The sequence below is a fragment of the Lepidochelys kempii genome, chromosome 6 (genome assembly GCF_965140285.1).
Source record: "Lepidochelys kempii isolate rLepKem1 chromosome 6, rLepKem1.hap1, whole genome shotgun sequence".
Lineage (NCBI taxonomy): Eukaryota > Metazoa > Chordata > Testudines > Cheloniidae > Lepidochelys > Lepidochelys kempii.
This window is the reverse complement of record NC_136385.1, coordinates 110,160,478-110,174,385: the sequence shown is the minus strand read 5'-3', so window position 1 is coordinate 110,174,385 and position 13,908 is coordinate 110,160,478. Positions and strand designations below refer to the sequence as shown.

Sequence of the window (13,908 nt, the reverse complement as noted above, 5' to 3'; positions counted from 1 at the left end):
TAGGAGGGGTCCGGACTCTTGTAGGTTTCTTGAAAAATGGTCCAAATTAGCTCTAGAGAACCCCAAATTACAGTGGTCACTGTTAGGTTCTTGGGACAAGGATCAAGTGGATGCTTTAAAAAGCAAACTTGTCCTCCCAAAAACCAAATTGGAGAGAGGAGAAGTAGATTGCTTCATGCAGTGGTGGGAAGAGGCAAATTGTAGATGGACTGAGTCAAAACTCACCTCTCTTAAAAATTCTATCAAAAAACTAACCGTTCAATTGGATGCAGTCTCTCCCACCACTAGTCTGAGCGCTCCCCTTTGCCCAGTCCTGTGCAATGATCTGGATCAAACCCGACTCCCACCATACTCCTGCGCAAATAAGAAATCAGAAAAGGAAAAATCTTCAGTGACTACAGATAATGAAAGTGAAGAAGATACCCTCATTGGCCTCGCAGCTCTGCAAAATATTATGAAGAAGAAATGCAAAGCAGACTGCAAAGATTCTCTTGACATCTCTTCTTGGAAAAGAGAACCTGATGGGAGGTTAATGAGAGACTCTGATCAAACTGTTGTGGCACCCTTACGAGTCCTTAAGATGGGAGAAAGTGAGTCCATATGGGATTATAAGCCCTGGACTCGTATGGAACTTTTATCTATAGTTAAAAGTTTTCCCAAACCACAGGAAAACTCTGTCAAATTTGCTGAGGAGTTTCTGTTAATCTGTGAAACCTATGAACCCTCTGAGACAGATCTCCTCCAACTGTGTAAATTGTTAGCTCCTGCCAGTTATTATGAAAAATGGTTGGCTGCTGCAGACTGGCCAGCTGAGGCATGCCACTCAACCATAAAAAGTACTGGCCCAGATTCGGCATACAGAGACTGGTGTATGGCTCTTTGGAAGCGCCTGCATCAAGCCATTCCCAAAGTGTGGTCTCCTAAAACAAACTGGACAGTAATACGTTGCTGTAAGCAAGGGCACGGAGAAAGCCCAGGCGACTATAGGTCCCGGCTAACTGATATTTTCCTACAACATTCAGGAATACAAGAGCCCGATGTAAATGGGCAGGGGGCCTTGGCACATGCATTTTTTGATGGTCTTCTCCCTGCCACAGGCAGCATGTTAAAACGAGTAAGTGTGGGATGGGAGACTGAAACCATGGACAAATTGCTGGCAGTAGCAGAGCATTGCTACCGCACTTTAAAAGGAAAGGAGGAACAGTCCTCCCAAAAGTTAATGGCTCTGCAGATACAGCATTATTCAGGACTAAGCAGACCACACCAGGGACAGGGACGGGGTTGCGGAAGGGGGCGGGGGGCTGGATTAACTGGGGTTTGTAACTACTGTAAACAGCCTGGACACTGGAAAAAAAGAGTGTCCAAGACGACCTAATAATTGTATGGGAAATCAAGTGAACGTTCCTCCAGCTGATCCCCAACCCTATTTTTCACCCCAACAATGACGGGATGCTGGGGAACCTCACAAAGTTTTAGCTCCCTTATTACATCTGTCCCCTACAGGAGAATGTGTCCTGACTGTAAATGATCTCTCTCTCTCCCTTTCCTTGTTGATACTGGAGCTTCTCTTTCTACAATCCGCACCACTGACTTGCCTGAGGTTCCCCGATTTGGAAAATCCGTGTCTGCTGTTGGCATTACAAGGATCCCTACCTCTTTTCCCCTCTCAAAACCTTTGTCTGTTCAGGTCGGTCCCCTCTCTGAGGAGCATGCATTCCTCCTCTCTGATTCCACCCCTGCAAACCTTCTGGGACGGGACTTGCTATGCAAACTTGGCTGTTCTATTTACTGCTCCCCAGATGGTGTCTATCTGCAAATCCCTCAGTCTTCCTTATGTGATTCTGTAGCCTCCCTGCTGTCTGAAACTTCCCTCTCCACTCTGGTCCCTTGCTGTCCCTTAACTCCGTCCCTAGAGCACCTAATCTCTCAGGTTCCTTCCTCCCTATGGCCATCTCACCCATCTGAAGTGGGCCGATTAAATACTGACCCAGTTCGGATTACTGTAGACAATTCCAAACCTCTGCCTCGCCTGTCTCAGTATCCTTTGAATCCTGAGGCAGAGGCTGGGATTGCTGCAGTTATATCTGCATTAAAAGAACAAGGAATTATTGTCCCTTGTTCCAGCCCCTGTAACACCCCTATCCTCCCAGTTCAAAAGGCTGATGGCAAATCGTGGCGATTTGTTCAAGACCTTCGAGCTATTAACCGTATTGTCATACCTTCTTTTCCAGTGGTTCCTAACCCTGCTACAATACTAGCGTCTATTCCTCCTAATGCAACCCACTTTACTGTTGTAGATTTGTGCTCCACTTTCTTCTCTGTCCCAGTTCACTCTGAATCCCAGTATCTCTTTGCCTTCTCCTACAAGGGTCAGCAATATACATGGACTACCCTTCCCAGGGGTATACAGAGAGTCCATCCTATTTTTCTCAAGCCCTAGCCAGGGATCTCGCTGATCTGGTTTTCCCATCAGGATCCACACTGATCCAATATGTGGACGACTTACTCCTGTGCTCCCCCTCTCTGTCTGCCTCAGAAACTGATTCACTAACACTTCTCACAGCTTTAGCAAAAAAGGGTCATAAGGCCTCTTGCACAAAATTGCAGCTCTGCCAAACCTCTGTCACATACCTAGGCTTCCTTCTCTCCTAGGGCTCCCGTACACTCTATCCAGCCCGGGTACAAGCCATCCTTAGCTTTCCCCAGCCTTGCTCTCCACGCCAGGTCAGAAAATTCTTAGGCATGACAGGGTTCTGTAGGCAATGGATTCCCCAATATGCTTCTCTGGCTAAACCACTCCAAGAACTCACTCGATCCTCTGTACCTAACCCCATGCCATGGCCACTTGAAGCAAATGCTGCTTTCATCTCCCTTAAGCAGAATTTAGCCTCTGCCCCTGCCTTAGGGTAACCTATGACAAGCCTTTTACCCTTTTCTGTCACGAACAATCTGCTTGTGCCCTCGGGGTTCTTACTCAGGAGCACGGTGACAGAAATCGCCCGGTGGGCTTATTTTTCTGCAACCTTGGACCCTGTAGCCCAGGGTTTACCCCCTTGCCTACACGCTGTACCTACTGCGGCGCGCCTGGTCGAGATGTCTGAGTCCCTTGTCCTCCGCTCTCCTCTCACTCTCATGGTTCCCCATTCTGTGGAAACTCTCTTTCTGCAACACAACACTGCTCACCTCTCCTGTGCTCGCCTCACTAGGTATGAACTTTTGCTGCTTTCAGCCTCACATATCACTATTAATCGCTGCTCCCGGTTAAACCCTGCTACCCTCCTTCCTTTACCTAGTGATGGTGAACCCTATGACTGCCTTGCAACTGTCTCCGCTATCACTGTCCCACGCCCCGACCTTTCAGATGTACCTCTCCCTAACTCTGAGCTGGTATTATTCACTGATGGGTCCTGTTATAGAAATGACCAAGGCCACCTTCTTGCAGGGTACGCTGTGGTCTCTCTCTCTGAGACCATAGAAGCTGCGCCCTTACCCTCTGTGACCTCTGCCCAGGTGGGTGAACTGATTGCTCTAACCCGTGCCTGCTTTCTAGCCGAGGGGCTCTCTGCCACTATTTTTACTGATTCTCGGTATGCCTTTGGGGTTGTGCATGACTTTGGCATCCTCTGGCAGGCTCGAGGTTTTCTTACTTCTACTGGTACCCCTATCAAGAATGGCCCCTACATTGCCGCCCTCCTGTATGCAGTTTTACTACCGTCTGCCTTGGCAATTGTTAAGTGTACTGGCCACTCAGCGGCAGACACCGAGGTGGCAAATGGTAATGCACTTGCTGATGTTGCTGCAAAACATGCCACCACTATAAAACCTTCACCAGAAGCGTTTCTTGGTCCCCTCTCTGTCTCTGTAACGCCACCATCCCTGTCTCATCTCGCTCAGCTCCAGGATTCTGCCCCAGAAACAGAGAAAGACTCCTGGAGTGCTTTGGGTTGCTCTTTACATTCTGATTCCCTTTGGTGATCGCCCACCGGTACCTTTGTAGCCCCCATCTCACTCTACCCATCTCTAGCCGCCCTGCTACATGGTGTTTCGCATGTTGGCAAGGAGGGGATGGTCTCTGCTATGAGTAAGGCGGGGTGGTGGGTTCCCCATTTCAGCTCCTTTGCAACCCGCCACTGTGCCGCTTGTGTTACTTTTCAAAGCCACAATATAGGCAAATCTGTAAAAGTAACACAAGGGTTCCGGGGTTTGCCTCAAGCACCTTTCCTACACTGGCAACTTGATTTTGTACAAATGCCAAAGTGTCAGAAATATGAATTCATTTTAGTTATAATATGTCTGTTTTCGGGTTGGATTGAAGCCTTTCCCTGTCGCAAAGCTGATTCATTGTCCGTTGCAAAATGTCTGTTAAACCACATTATCCCTACCAAGGGAATTCCTGCCACTTTGTCTAGTGACTGGGGAACACATTTTACTGGAAAAACTGTTCAACATCTAAACCAGGTATTACATGTCACCCACCTGTTGCACTGCCCTTACCATCCACAGAGTGCAGGGGCAGTTGAAAGGCGAAATGGTGTGCTTAAAAATAAGCTGGCAAAAAGCTGTAGTTCCACAGGGTTAAACTGGCCAGCTGCTTTACCACTGACCCTTATGGAAATTCGGTCATCCCCATCCCAGAGACACAAATTGAGTCCATTTGAAATCATCATGGGATGCCCTATGCGAACAATGGCTACTATTACCCCAGCCCCAGACCTAAACCTAACTCACAGCACGCTCCTCCAGTACTGCAAAGGGTTAATGCAAGCTGTGAGCTCCTTCCATTTGCAGGTGCGAGCAGCTTGGCCGATGGAACCCACCTCTGCTGCCTGTCACACTCTTGAGCCTGGTGATTGGGTCTACCTGCGGCACCACCTTCGGAAGCACGCCTTGGAACCCCGGTGGAAGGGTCCATACCAGGTACTGCTCACCACCCAGACAGCAGTGAAATTATCCAGCATCGCTGCATGGATCCACGCCTCACAGTGTAAGCCAGCGCCACCTCAAGGGGACCAAGCACCTCTGCAAGACCACGCAGAACCAGCTTCAACCCCAGAAGACAAAGAGGAACAGCCTGCAATACCTTACAATCTGCGCTCTCGTAAGGGTTGCCAGAAGCAGAGGGTAAGTAGACAGCAGGACCCAACAAACAAGAAGCAGTAGTGAGCCTAGCGCCTGCTGCCTGGTGGACGTAAAACCGTGACTGCGGTTCCCTTGAAAGGGGGTGTCGGAACCAGAAAGGGTCCTGCTTCCAACATGTGTCCTTTGAGAAGCTTAATCCTCAGCTACTGTGTCCTGAGGGTCTGGGGAATCCAGAGTGACAGTGACAATTCTTTCATCCAACAACAGGTGCAGACAGCCCAGATCCTGAATATTCCTAATTGCTGGGTCTGCAGCCACATCCCAGCTCACTCACAAGCTAGTATCCCCACCATGGCAATCCCTTTGAATTCCTCAGAGCTTGCTGGAGAACCCTATCCACTTAAAAGGACATGGAAGGAAAATGACACTTGGGGGCGGGGAAAAACATATGTTCCTAAACTTATAAGTGTGGTGAAAGGAAAGGGCCACTGGTGCTGGGTGTGTAATGGGACAGGGCTGAATCTAGGGAGGAGCAGCTGTCGCCAATACATCGTGTCCCATGGTGTATGGGACTATTCAAACAAGGTTGGAGAATGGCGAACCGGGTATGGAAAGAAACTTCCTCTCAACTGGGATCAAACCAAAGATTCAATCTCTTGCTCCCCCTACAGCCTCCCTGAGAAAAACAGCACCATCTACAAATGTCATGTGAATGCTACCTCTTCTCCCAGTGAAAATCATCCTGTGCCCTTTGGGGGATACTATTCCTCCTTCGCAAATTCTTACATGTCAAAGGGTTGCAGTCAACCCTTCCCAGCTTTAATGGGACATCATTGGGTTTGTGGGGAAAATGCTTACACTGTGTTACCAGCAAATTGGTCAGGTATCTGTTATCCTGCTCAGCTTTTCCCACAATTCCGGGTGCTTCAATCCCTCCCACGAAATCGCCTCTGTAATTTCAGGCGAAAAAGGAGGGACTTGCCAGATGCTAAATGGTATGTGGATAACATAAGCCCCCTAACTTGGGAAGAAGCTGTTGGCATTTCTTTAGTCCCAGTAGGGGGGGTAATCCACCATGCAAAAAGGCTTTTAAGGTTACAAGCGGTGGTTGAGATCATGGCCAATGAAACAGGAGAGAGCTTAAAAGCTCTAGCCAAAGAAGCAGGAGCGCTCTGACAAGTGGCCCTCCAAAACCGTCAGGCATTAGATATAATACTGGCAGCCAAAGGAGGGACCTGTGCTCTAACTGGAACAGAATGCTGTGTATACATACCTGATAATATTAATGAGGTAATAAATCGTGCTAGCCATCTGGAGCAAATTGCATACCTTCCCCATGAAGAACCAAGTTCCTTGTGGAAATGGATAAGTAACTTATTCAATTTCTCTAGTCTGGGAAACTGGTTGTTTCAAGGAATCCTGACTATCCTATTTGGAATTCTAATAATCTTTGTGTGTTTTCAATTGATTTCTTGTTGTATCCAAAACTGCACAAGACACACCATCCATCAGGTTACCCCTAACCAGAGTGCTAATCTAATGTTGTTAAATGTCACCAGTGAAAGTAATGAAAAAGAACGACTGATGTATGGAATCCAGTAAGTCATTGGTCATGGGTGTAGCCTTGATCAAAAGGGGGGATTGTGGAAGTATAACATTGTATAAGGGGACATGCTGGATACATTGTATATGAGAGGGCATGCCAAAACAAGTTACAAAGTATCTGAGGGAGCACACGTAGGGACAGTTAGCTTTTAAATGGAGAAGCAATTAAGATAGAGCCAGCACGTCTAAGAAGCAGGCATCAGAATGGAAGGTGTGAAGGGCAATTAGTTAAGTTAACTGGAAGCTGTTAAAGGAGATTGTTAAGGGTGGCAGGTAATTGAAGATACGTGACTGGTCTCAGGGATCTCGAAGGGTGGTGACTAAAATCTTTTTCTTCTTTTGTCTGTAACTTCTCTGTACCTTGTTCTCCAAAAAACTGTATAAATTAAAAGACACAAGCCCCACTCGGGGGGCTCACTTCTAAATGTATTAGCAGAGCAGCTTTGCTAATAAAACAGAGTGGTCCGATAAATTGTGAGTCTGAGTCAAACTTTGACAGGTTACAGTGGATGAGAAGCTGGATATGAGTCAACAGTGTGCCCTTGTTGCCAAGAAGGCTAATGGCATTTTGGGCTGTATAAGTAGGGACATTGTCAGCAGATTGAGGGATGTGATTGTTCCCCTCTATTCAACATTGGTGAGGCCTCATCTAGAGTACTGTATCCAGTTTTGGGCCCCACATTACAAAAAGAATGTAGAAAAATTGGAAAAGCACCCAGCGGAGGGCAACAAAAATGATTAGGGGACTGGAACACATAACTTGTGAGGAGAGGCTGAGGGAACTGGAACTGTTTAGTCTGCGGAAGAGAAGAATGAGGGGGGATTTGGTAGCTGCTTTCAACTACCTGAAAGGGGGTTCCAAAGAGGATGGATCTAGACTGTTCTCAGTGGTAGCAGATGACAGAATGAGGAGTAATGGTCTCAAGTTGCAGTGGGGGAGGTTTAGGTTGGATATTAGGAAAACTTTTTCACTAGGGAGGTGGTGGAATCTCCTTCCTCTGAGGTTTTTAAGGTCAGGCTTAACAAAGCCCTGGCTGGGATGATTTAGTTGGGGATTGGTCCTGCTTTGAGCAGGGGGTTGGACTAGATGACCTCCTGAGGTCCCTTCCAACCCTGATATTTTATGATTCTATGAGCTGAGGAAGGCAGAATGCCTCTGGGAGCATACACAGAAGTCGCGAAGGGAGCCTTTAAAAGAATGCAGCATGCACTCCCCCATTATTGGTACAAGTCTTTGAGGGGGTTTAATGTTAGTGGGAGTACTAGGATTCCCCCATGTATGCTCACGGAGAGCAACCACAGGTATTCTTCTTGTCATCTGAAAGAGTAAGAGGGGGAAGTGAAGAGCTCCGAGGGCCCGCTTCCTACCTTGAATATCCTAGTATGGCCTGTATTTAGGGTCACGTCAATAGAAAAAAGTACACAGCAAGCGATTTTTTATAAACAACAGAAATTTTAGTTTCCATATGTAACTAGACACACACACGCCCCTGAATCATGAATGATGCATCTCCTGTGTAATTTACATGGGCTTGGTATTCATCATCAAGGCTTACTCAGAAAGAGGAATGAAATATTTGTTGGCGAGTCCACAGCCTGAACAGCTACAAAGAGACAAGGGCATAGGCAACCTGGCCTAGCAGTCACAGCTAGGCTGGTTTCCACCAGTCAAAGATGGCCACAAGATGGTAGTCAGTGAGCAGGGTTTGGCATAATCACTACAGTCAGGATCGATAAACAAGAGTCAGAGTCAGGCTAGAGGCGGAGATCAGAAATAGCTACCAGGCTGGAATGAGGAGAAAAGAGCCAAGATCAGGCTGGGGTCAGACACTGGAGATCACAAAGCAAGGTGCAGTCTGGAGTCACAATAAGGCGAAAGTCCATATGATTGCCCAGACAACTTCCTGAGCCACACTCCTAGATTAAATAGTGCACTTGACCAATCAAAAGGGTGCATGGTGCTGTCACTCTGAACCTTTTGGGTGGTACTTCCTGCAGTGCCTAATCTTCACAGTGCTCCTTGAAGGTGACACTACCTGGCCTCCTTATGGCAATGTAGGAAGGGCAACTGTCCCAGGCTCTGCAGACCTATGATATAAACCCATTAACCTTACAGTAGAGGCACAAGCAAAAGGCACAAACACACCTACCAATGCTTGAGTAAATTCTTAAGAAAACAGAAATGTGCAAGTAAAACTGACTACTAAGCAGGTCTTGTGTACATGATCTGCACTGATGTAACAGATGAGTCAAACAAGCTGATCACTGAGGATGTATTTCTACTCTGTTGCGTTTTTTTTATAAGCTTTTGTCAATAAGTTATGTACAAAAATGCTTTCCTTGCACATCAGGCCTTGCTGGCCAGAAAAAAAACCCAACACAGTATAATTCAATGCACATCTATCTGATGCCTCTGTAATAATTTGCACAGTAAATGCAAAAATGATTTAGAAACACGGTCATGTTGGAACATTTCATCTGCACAAATAGATGTGATAGAAAACAAGAAAAATATACAGCACATCTCTAATTGGTTAACTTCTGAATCTACCAGTAAACCCTGACTTGCAGGAAGAAGGACATATGTGGGTGAGCATTTATGATGATGACTTATTGATAGGCTAATCCACAAAGCAATCTAGTCTGGGAGAAAAGAGTCAATGAGACGGAAAAGCAGCACTCTAGGTTCATGACAAGGGAAATTTTACTGTAGCAGATAAGAAACAAAGAACTGGTATCAACTAGCCTAAAATGGAGTACTGTATGTTCGTATTTATTGGTAATATTTTACATGCCAAGCACAGAATTTATACCTAAAGTCTGTGATGACTAAAGTTAGAGGAATTAGAATGGTCATCAAGAGCAGAAATAAAACTGTCAGCAGAAAGCATGGTGTACCTTTTCTTTCATATTATCATGATGAATGTACCATTCTTCCTTTTATAAACTGCAGGTGAAATCTTGGCTCCACTGAAGTCAGTGGGAATTTTGCCATTAACTTTAAGAGGACCAGGATTTTACCCTGACTCTCTTTGTGCCTTTAACATGAGTGTGCAAATCCTGTCCTTCTGCAGATGGGGCTTGCATTCCCCTGGTGCACCCCCACCATATACTCTACAGAGAGCTGCCTACATTCTGCTATTTTCATTTGGCACATCACACTGATCTATAACACTCTCCTTTCTTGCAATATTTTGGGTGCTGTTGCTGAGAGCCTTTGCATTAGATGTGCCAGTGACTGATCATTTTTAGTCATAAACAGCACTTAGTAGTTTGGCAGGTTTTAAGGTACAGAGTCAGATAAGCCAATTAGAAGCCTTCCAACAGCAAAGACCTCAGATAACCAAAGAACCCCATTCAACAAACATATGTCTTCGCTACAGTTAGCCCAGGTTATAGCCTGGATGTTGCCCCTTAACCTTTTCTGTCCAAACAGAAAAATCTCTAACATGGGCTTGAGGGTGCTTTAAGCTAGCAGGCATGACTGTACAGAGAAAGGCTCATTTATTTTCTTCATCATTTGGTTAGTTTTGTTGTTATTGCTGGTTTGAATTGTTTTGTTTTTCACTTAACTGTCCAAAGTTGTGTACTGACAAACTGGCCCAGGAGTGATTATTTGATTTGATTTTTTTTTTTTAATTAGAGATGCATCTGAACCTGAGCCCCCAGATTTAAACACTCTACGATGTTTGAAATATGGTTTCAAATTGAGCCATTCAGACCCGTCTCTAACGCATACAACACTATTTGTTGTTCAAGGCCTATGAAAGTATAAGCTGTGCTTTTTAAAAATACTGTAATTAAAGTGCCTGGTTGCTCTGGCAATAGTTGCTACAAAAGCAACACAATGAATGAATAAATATATTGCCTGTTGGGGAACTATGTGTATTACATATGACAGAAGATTAGCACAGTGATCTAACACTAATTAGAGAAGAGCCCAAAACCTGGATCTAAAATGCTTGACTTTTAGCAGGGTTTGAAATATAAATCCAGATCCTTATTTTTTTTAAATGCCCCCCCCCCCTTTTAAAAAAATAATCTACCGACCCAAACCCCCAGATCTGAACCCTCTCTGAACTTTTGGGCCTTTCAAAATATAACGGAGCCCATCTCTCATACTACCAGATCTTTTCAGTGTCTTACTTCTGTGCGGCGTCCTGGGTCAGTAAGTAGGGAATCAGGAACCTAGAATTCTAGTTCTAGCCCTGTCACTGATTTGACCTTGAACAACTCTTTGTGCCATGGTTTCTTACTCATTTAAAAAGATTTCATATCTTTGGGTGGCAAGTGCTAAATGCTTTAGGAAATCAGATAGTAGAGATGACAAAATCTAGAAACAAAGGAAATCAGACTGGTAAATAGTATATCATGTTATACACAGAATGTTTTGTATTGCAAATCAAACAAGCACCCTTGCCTGAAAAATGATGTTAAAAAGGCGCTACAAACATGGACCCAATCCTGAAAAGCATTGAGTGAAGTCAGTGGAAGATGAGGGAACTAAGTGTCCGGCAGGACTGGGCACATAATACGAATTTAGGATGTAATCCTGCCTTGCCATTGCCTTCAATGGAGCAGGGAGCAGGCTGTTGACTTCAATGGGACCAGAATTTCAAGCCTGAAATTTTATAGATTTAAAGGAAAATGTAAAATGCTTATGTCACATTTTTAACTTCTGGTGGGTTTATACTAAATTTTGATGCGGGGAACATGGCATTTCTCATGAGGTCTATGAACTCTTACTTAGTAAGCTTAATGGGGTAAAAAGAGGAGACTAGCCTCATTTGTAACTAATACCTCCTGAACACTTGCATTACTTGAATGGTTTGAAGAAAGCCTGTCTAGGCTCTTTAACATCTCCATCTCCTGCTGAGATCAATAAGCTAGTGAACTGCACTACTAACGTACACATTAATTTCATTAAAATAAACACTATCCAAATACGAGTGCTCCGTACACCAACATCCAAAGATACTAGTGAAGATGGGCTGCCACCAGAAAACTTGGTGCCCACTGATGGCCCTAGTGTGTCACAGTGTGTTTTGAGTTCTATGCTGTAACATTAGCACCAGTAATACTGAAAGAAGCCATAGTATCAGCTAAGAAACAGGCTGAATGCTGATCATTCATCCTGTCTTAGAGGCTTTCAGGGATGATGTTCCAACACATAACAGTGGAGTAACAATTCCATCTGCTCCACATTTTGGAAAGCTTAGGTCTGCATCCTGGATCTGAACTTAACAGCCGCACTCTGGCTCCAGAATGGGCCAAACCAAAGCCCTGGATTTGAATATTTTAGGCAAGTTCAAATCACCATCGGTACAGATCAAGGGAAATGAATCCATCTCTATAGCAACCTATCAAACCTGTCTGGGGGCTTCAAAATATGTGTGAGTAGGTAGGCTGGGGTGGTGGGGAGGGGGCAATACATGCAATTTCTGAACATGTGCATGTGATATTACTGACTTGAACTGGGACTGTATAGAACATTGTTGCAACCAAAGTCCTGTAGTGGCACCAAACCTTGTATAAAGGGGGTCAAATGAGGTGTCTAAGACAAGGTTATGGTTTGCTGGTTATGATTATGCTGTCTATATGTGCGCATCATTTTTATAGTTAAAGTTATGAATATTGGATATTGAATCTATACGGTCTGTATTTCAAACTTGTGCTATGCTTCTGGGGAACACTCCAGACAAGTTGGTGACAGCTCTGCCTAGCCTGCTTGATGGCCCATTAGGTACCATCAGCTATACAATTGACCCATTGAGAGAAGGCAGACTCGCCTTATGACTCAGCAAGGTATGCAGGGACATGCTTATGGACAGAACTCTGAGGTTTTTTCATGCCATGTGATGGACAGCTTGTCTTTGGGACAAAGAAAGAAAGACCACATGGCAAGAGAATATAAAAAGCTGCTGCAGCTCCTCCATCTTGTCTTCAATCCTGCTTCTTACCTCTGGAGGGACTTTGCTACACTGAAGCTTTGAATAAAGGACTGATGACCCATGCCAGCTGTGGATGTTCTCCAGAGACTTGATTTGAATCTGCAGTTTATTCTATCACTGCTGCAAGCCTGAACCAAAAACTTTGCCATTACTGTACGTAATTGATTCCATTTAACCAATTCTAGCTCTCATCTATATTTCTTTCCTTTTATGAATAAACCTTTAGATTTTAGATTCTAAAGGATTGGCAACAGTGTGATTTGTGGGTAAGATCTGATTTGTATATTGACCTGGGTCTGGGGCTTGATCCTTTGGGATCGAGAGAACCTTTTTTCTTTTACTGGGGTACTGGTTTTCATAACCATTTATATCCATAATGAGTGCCACTGGTGGTGATACTGGGAAACTGGAGTGTCTGAGCAAATTGCTTGTGTGACTTGTGGTTAGCCAGTGGGGTGAGACCAATGTCTGCTCTGTTTGGCTGGTTTGGTTTGCCTTAGAGGTGGAAAAACCCCAGCCTTGGGCTGTAACTGCCCTGCTTTAAGCAATGTGTCCTGAATTGGCACTCTCAGTTGGGTCCCGCCAGAACCAGCATCGTTACAGTGCAGTACAACTCTAATTAAAACCCTGACACATTTGCTCCTTTCCACACCTGGCTCCCCACTAGCTATTCAAGTTGCTTTTTTAAAGGTGAGTGAGATCAGCCAACAAATCAAAACATTTCAAGCTTGCACTCTCCTCTAGGTCTCCCGATTTGTCTGATATGTGCCCATCTTTTAGATGATAAGTTTCTCAGCACAGGGACTGCCTTTATATTTGTATCCTACACTCCAAAATGCATATTGTCCATGCAAGTATTATTAATAATACAATAAGTATCTCTTACTGAAAACCATTTAAAATGACCGTTAGCAAATTGCTTGCCAACATGATACCACAAGAGACTATATAAAAGAGAGAAAAGTTCATCCCCACCAACTGAGTATCACATGATTTTGCAAGTACTAGCATATATAAAATGTCAGGCTCACCTGTTTTGTATTCCCTCCAGCTCCTAACTTGGGAAGCACATCACCTCCACATGAGCTACATTTTGATTTTTATACCAGAGCTATTACTGTTTTTTTCTTCCAGCATTTGTTAATGGGGGCTTGTTTTCGGAAAGCATCATTAAGCCAGCTGCTGCCAGTTTCCACATAGGAGCTTTCTGCCAGTTTGCAGAATGCCACCAGCGTCCTAAGGTAAGTGAAATCCACCAGTTCCCTTGGTTCTC

The 13,908-nt window shown here is 44.8% G+C and overlaps 1 protein-coding gene across 4 annotated transcripts in view; it reads right to left on the bottom strand.

The window, feature by feature from the left end:
- The window catches only part of EVL (Enah/Vasp-like), a 219,820-nt gene that overhangs the window by 75,874 nt on the left and 130,038 nt on the right, over nucleotides 1-13,908 (bottom strand). The gene's annotated exons all lie outside the window — the stretch shown is intronic.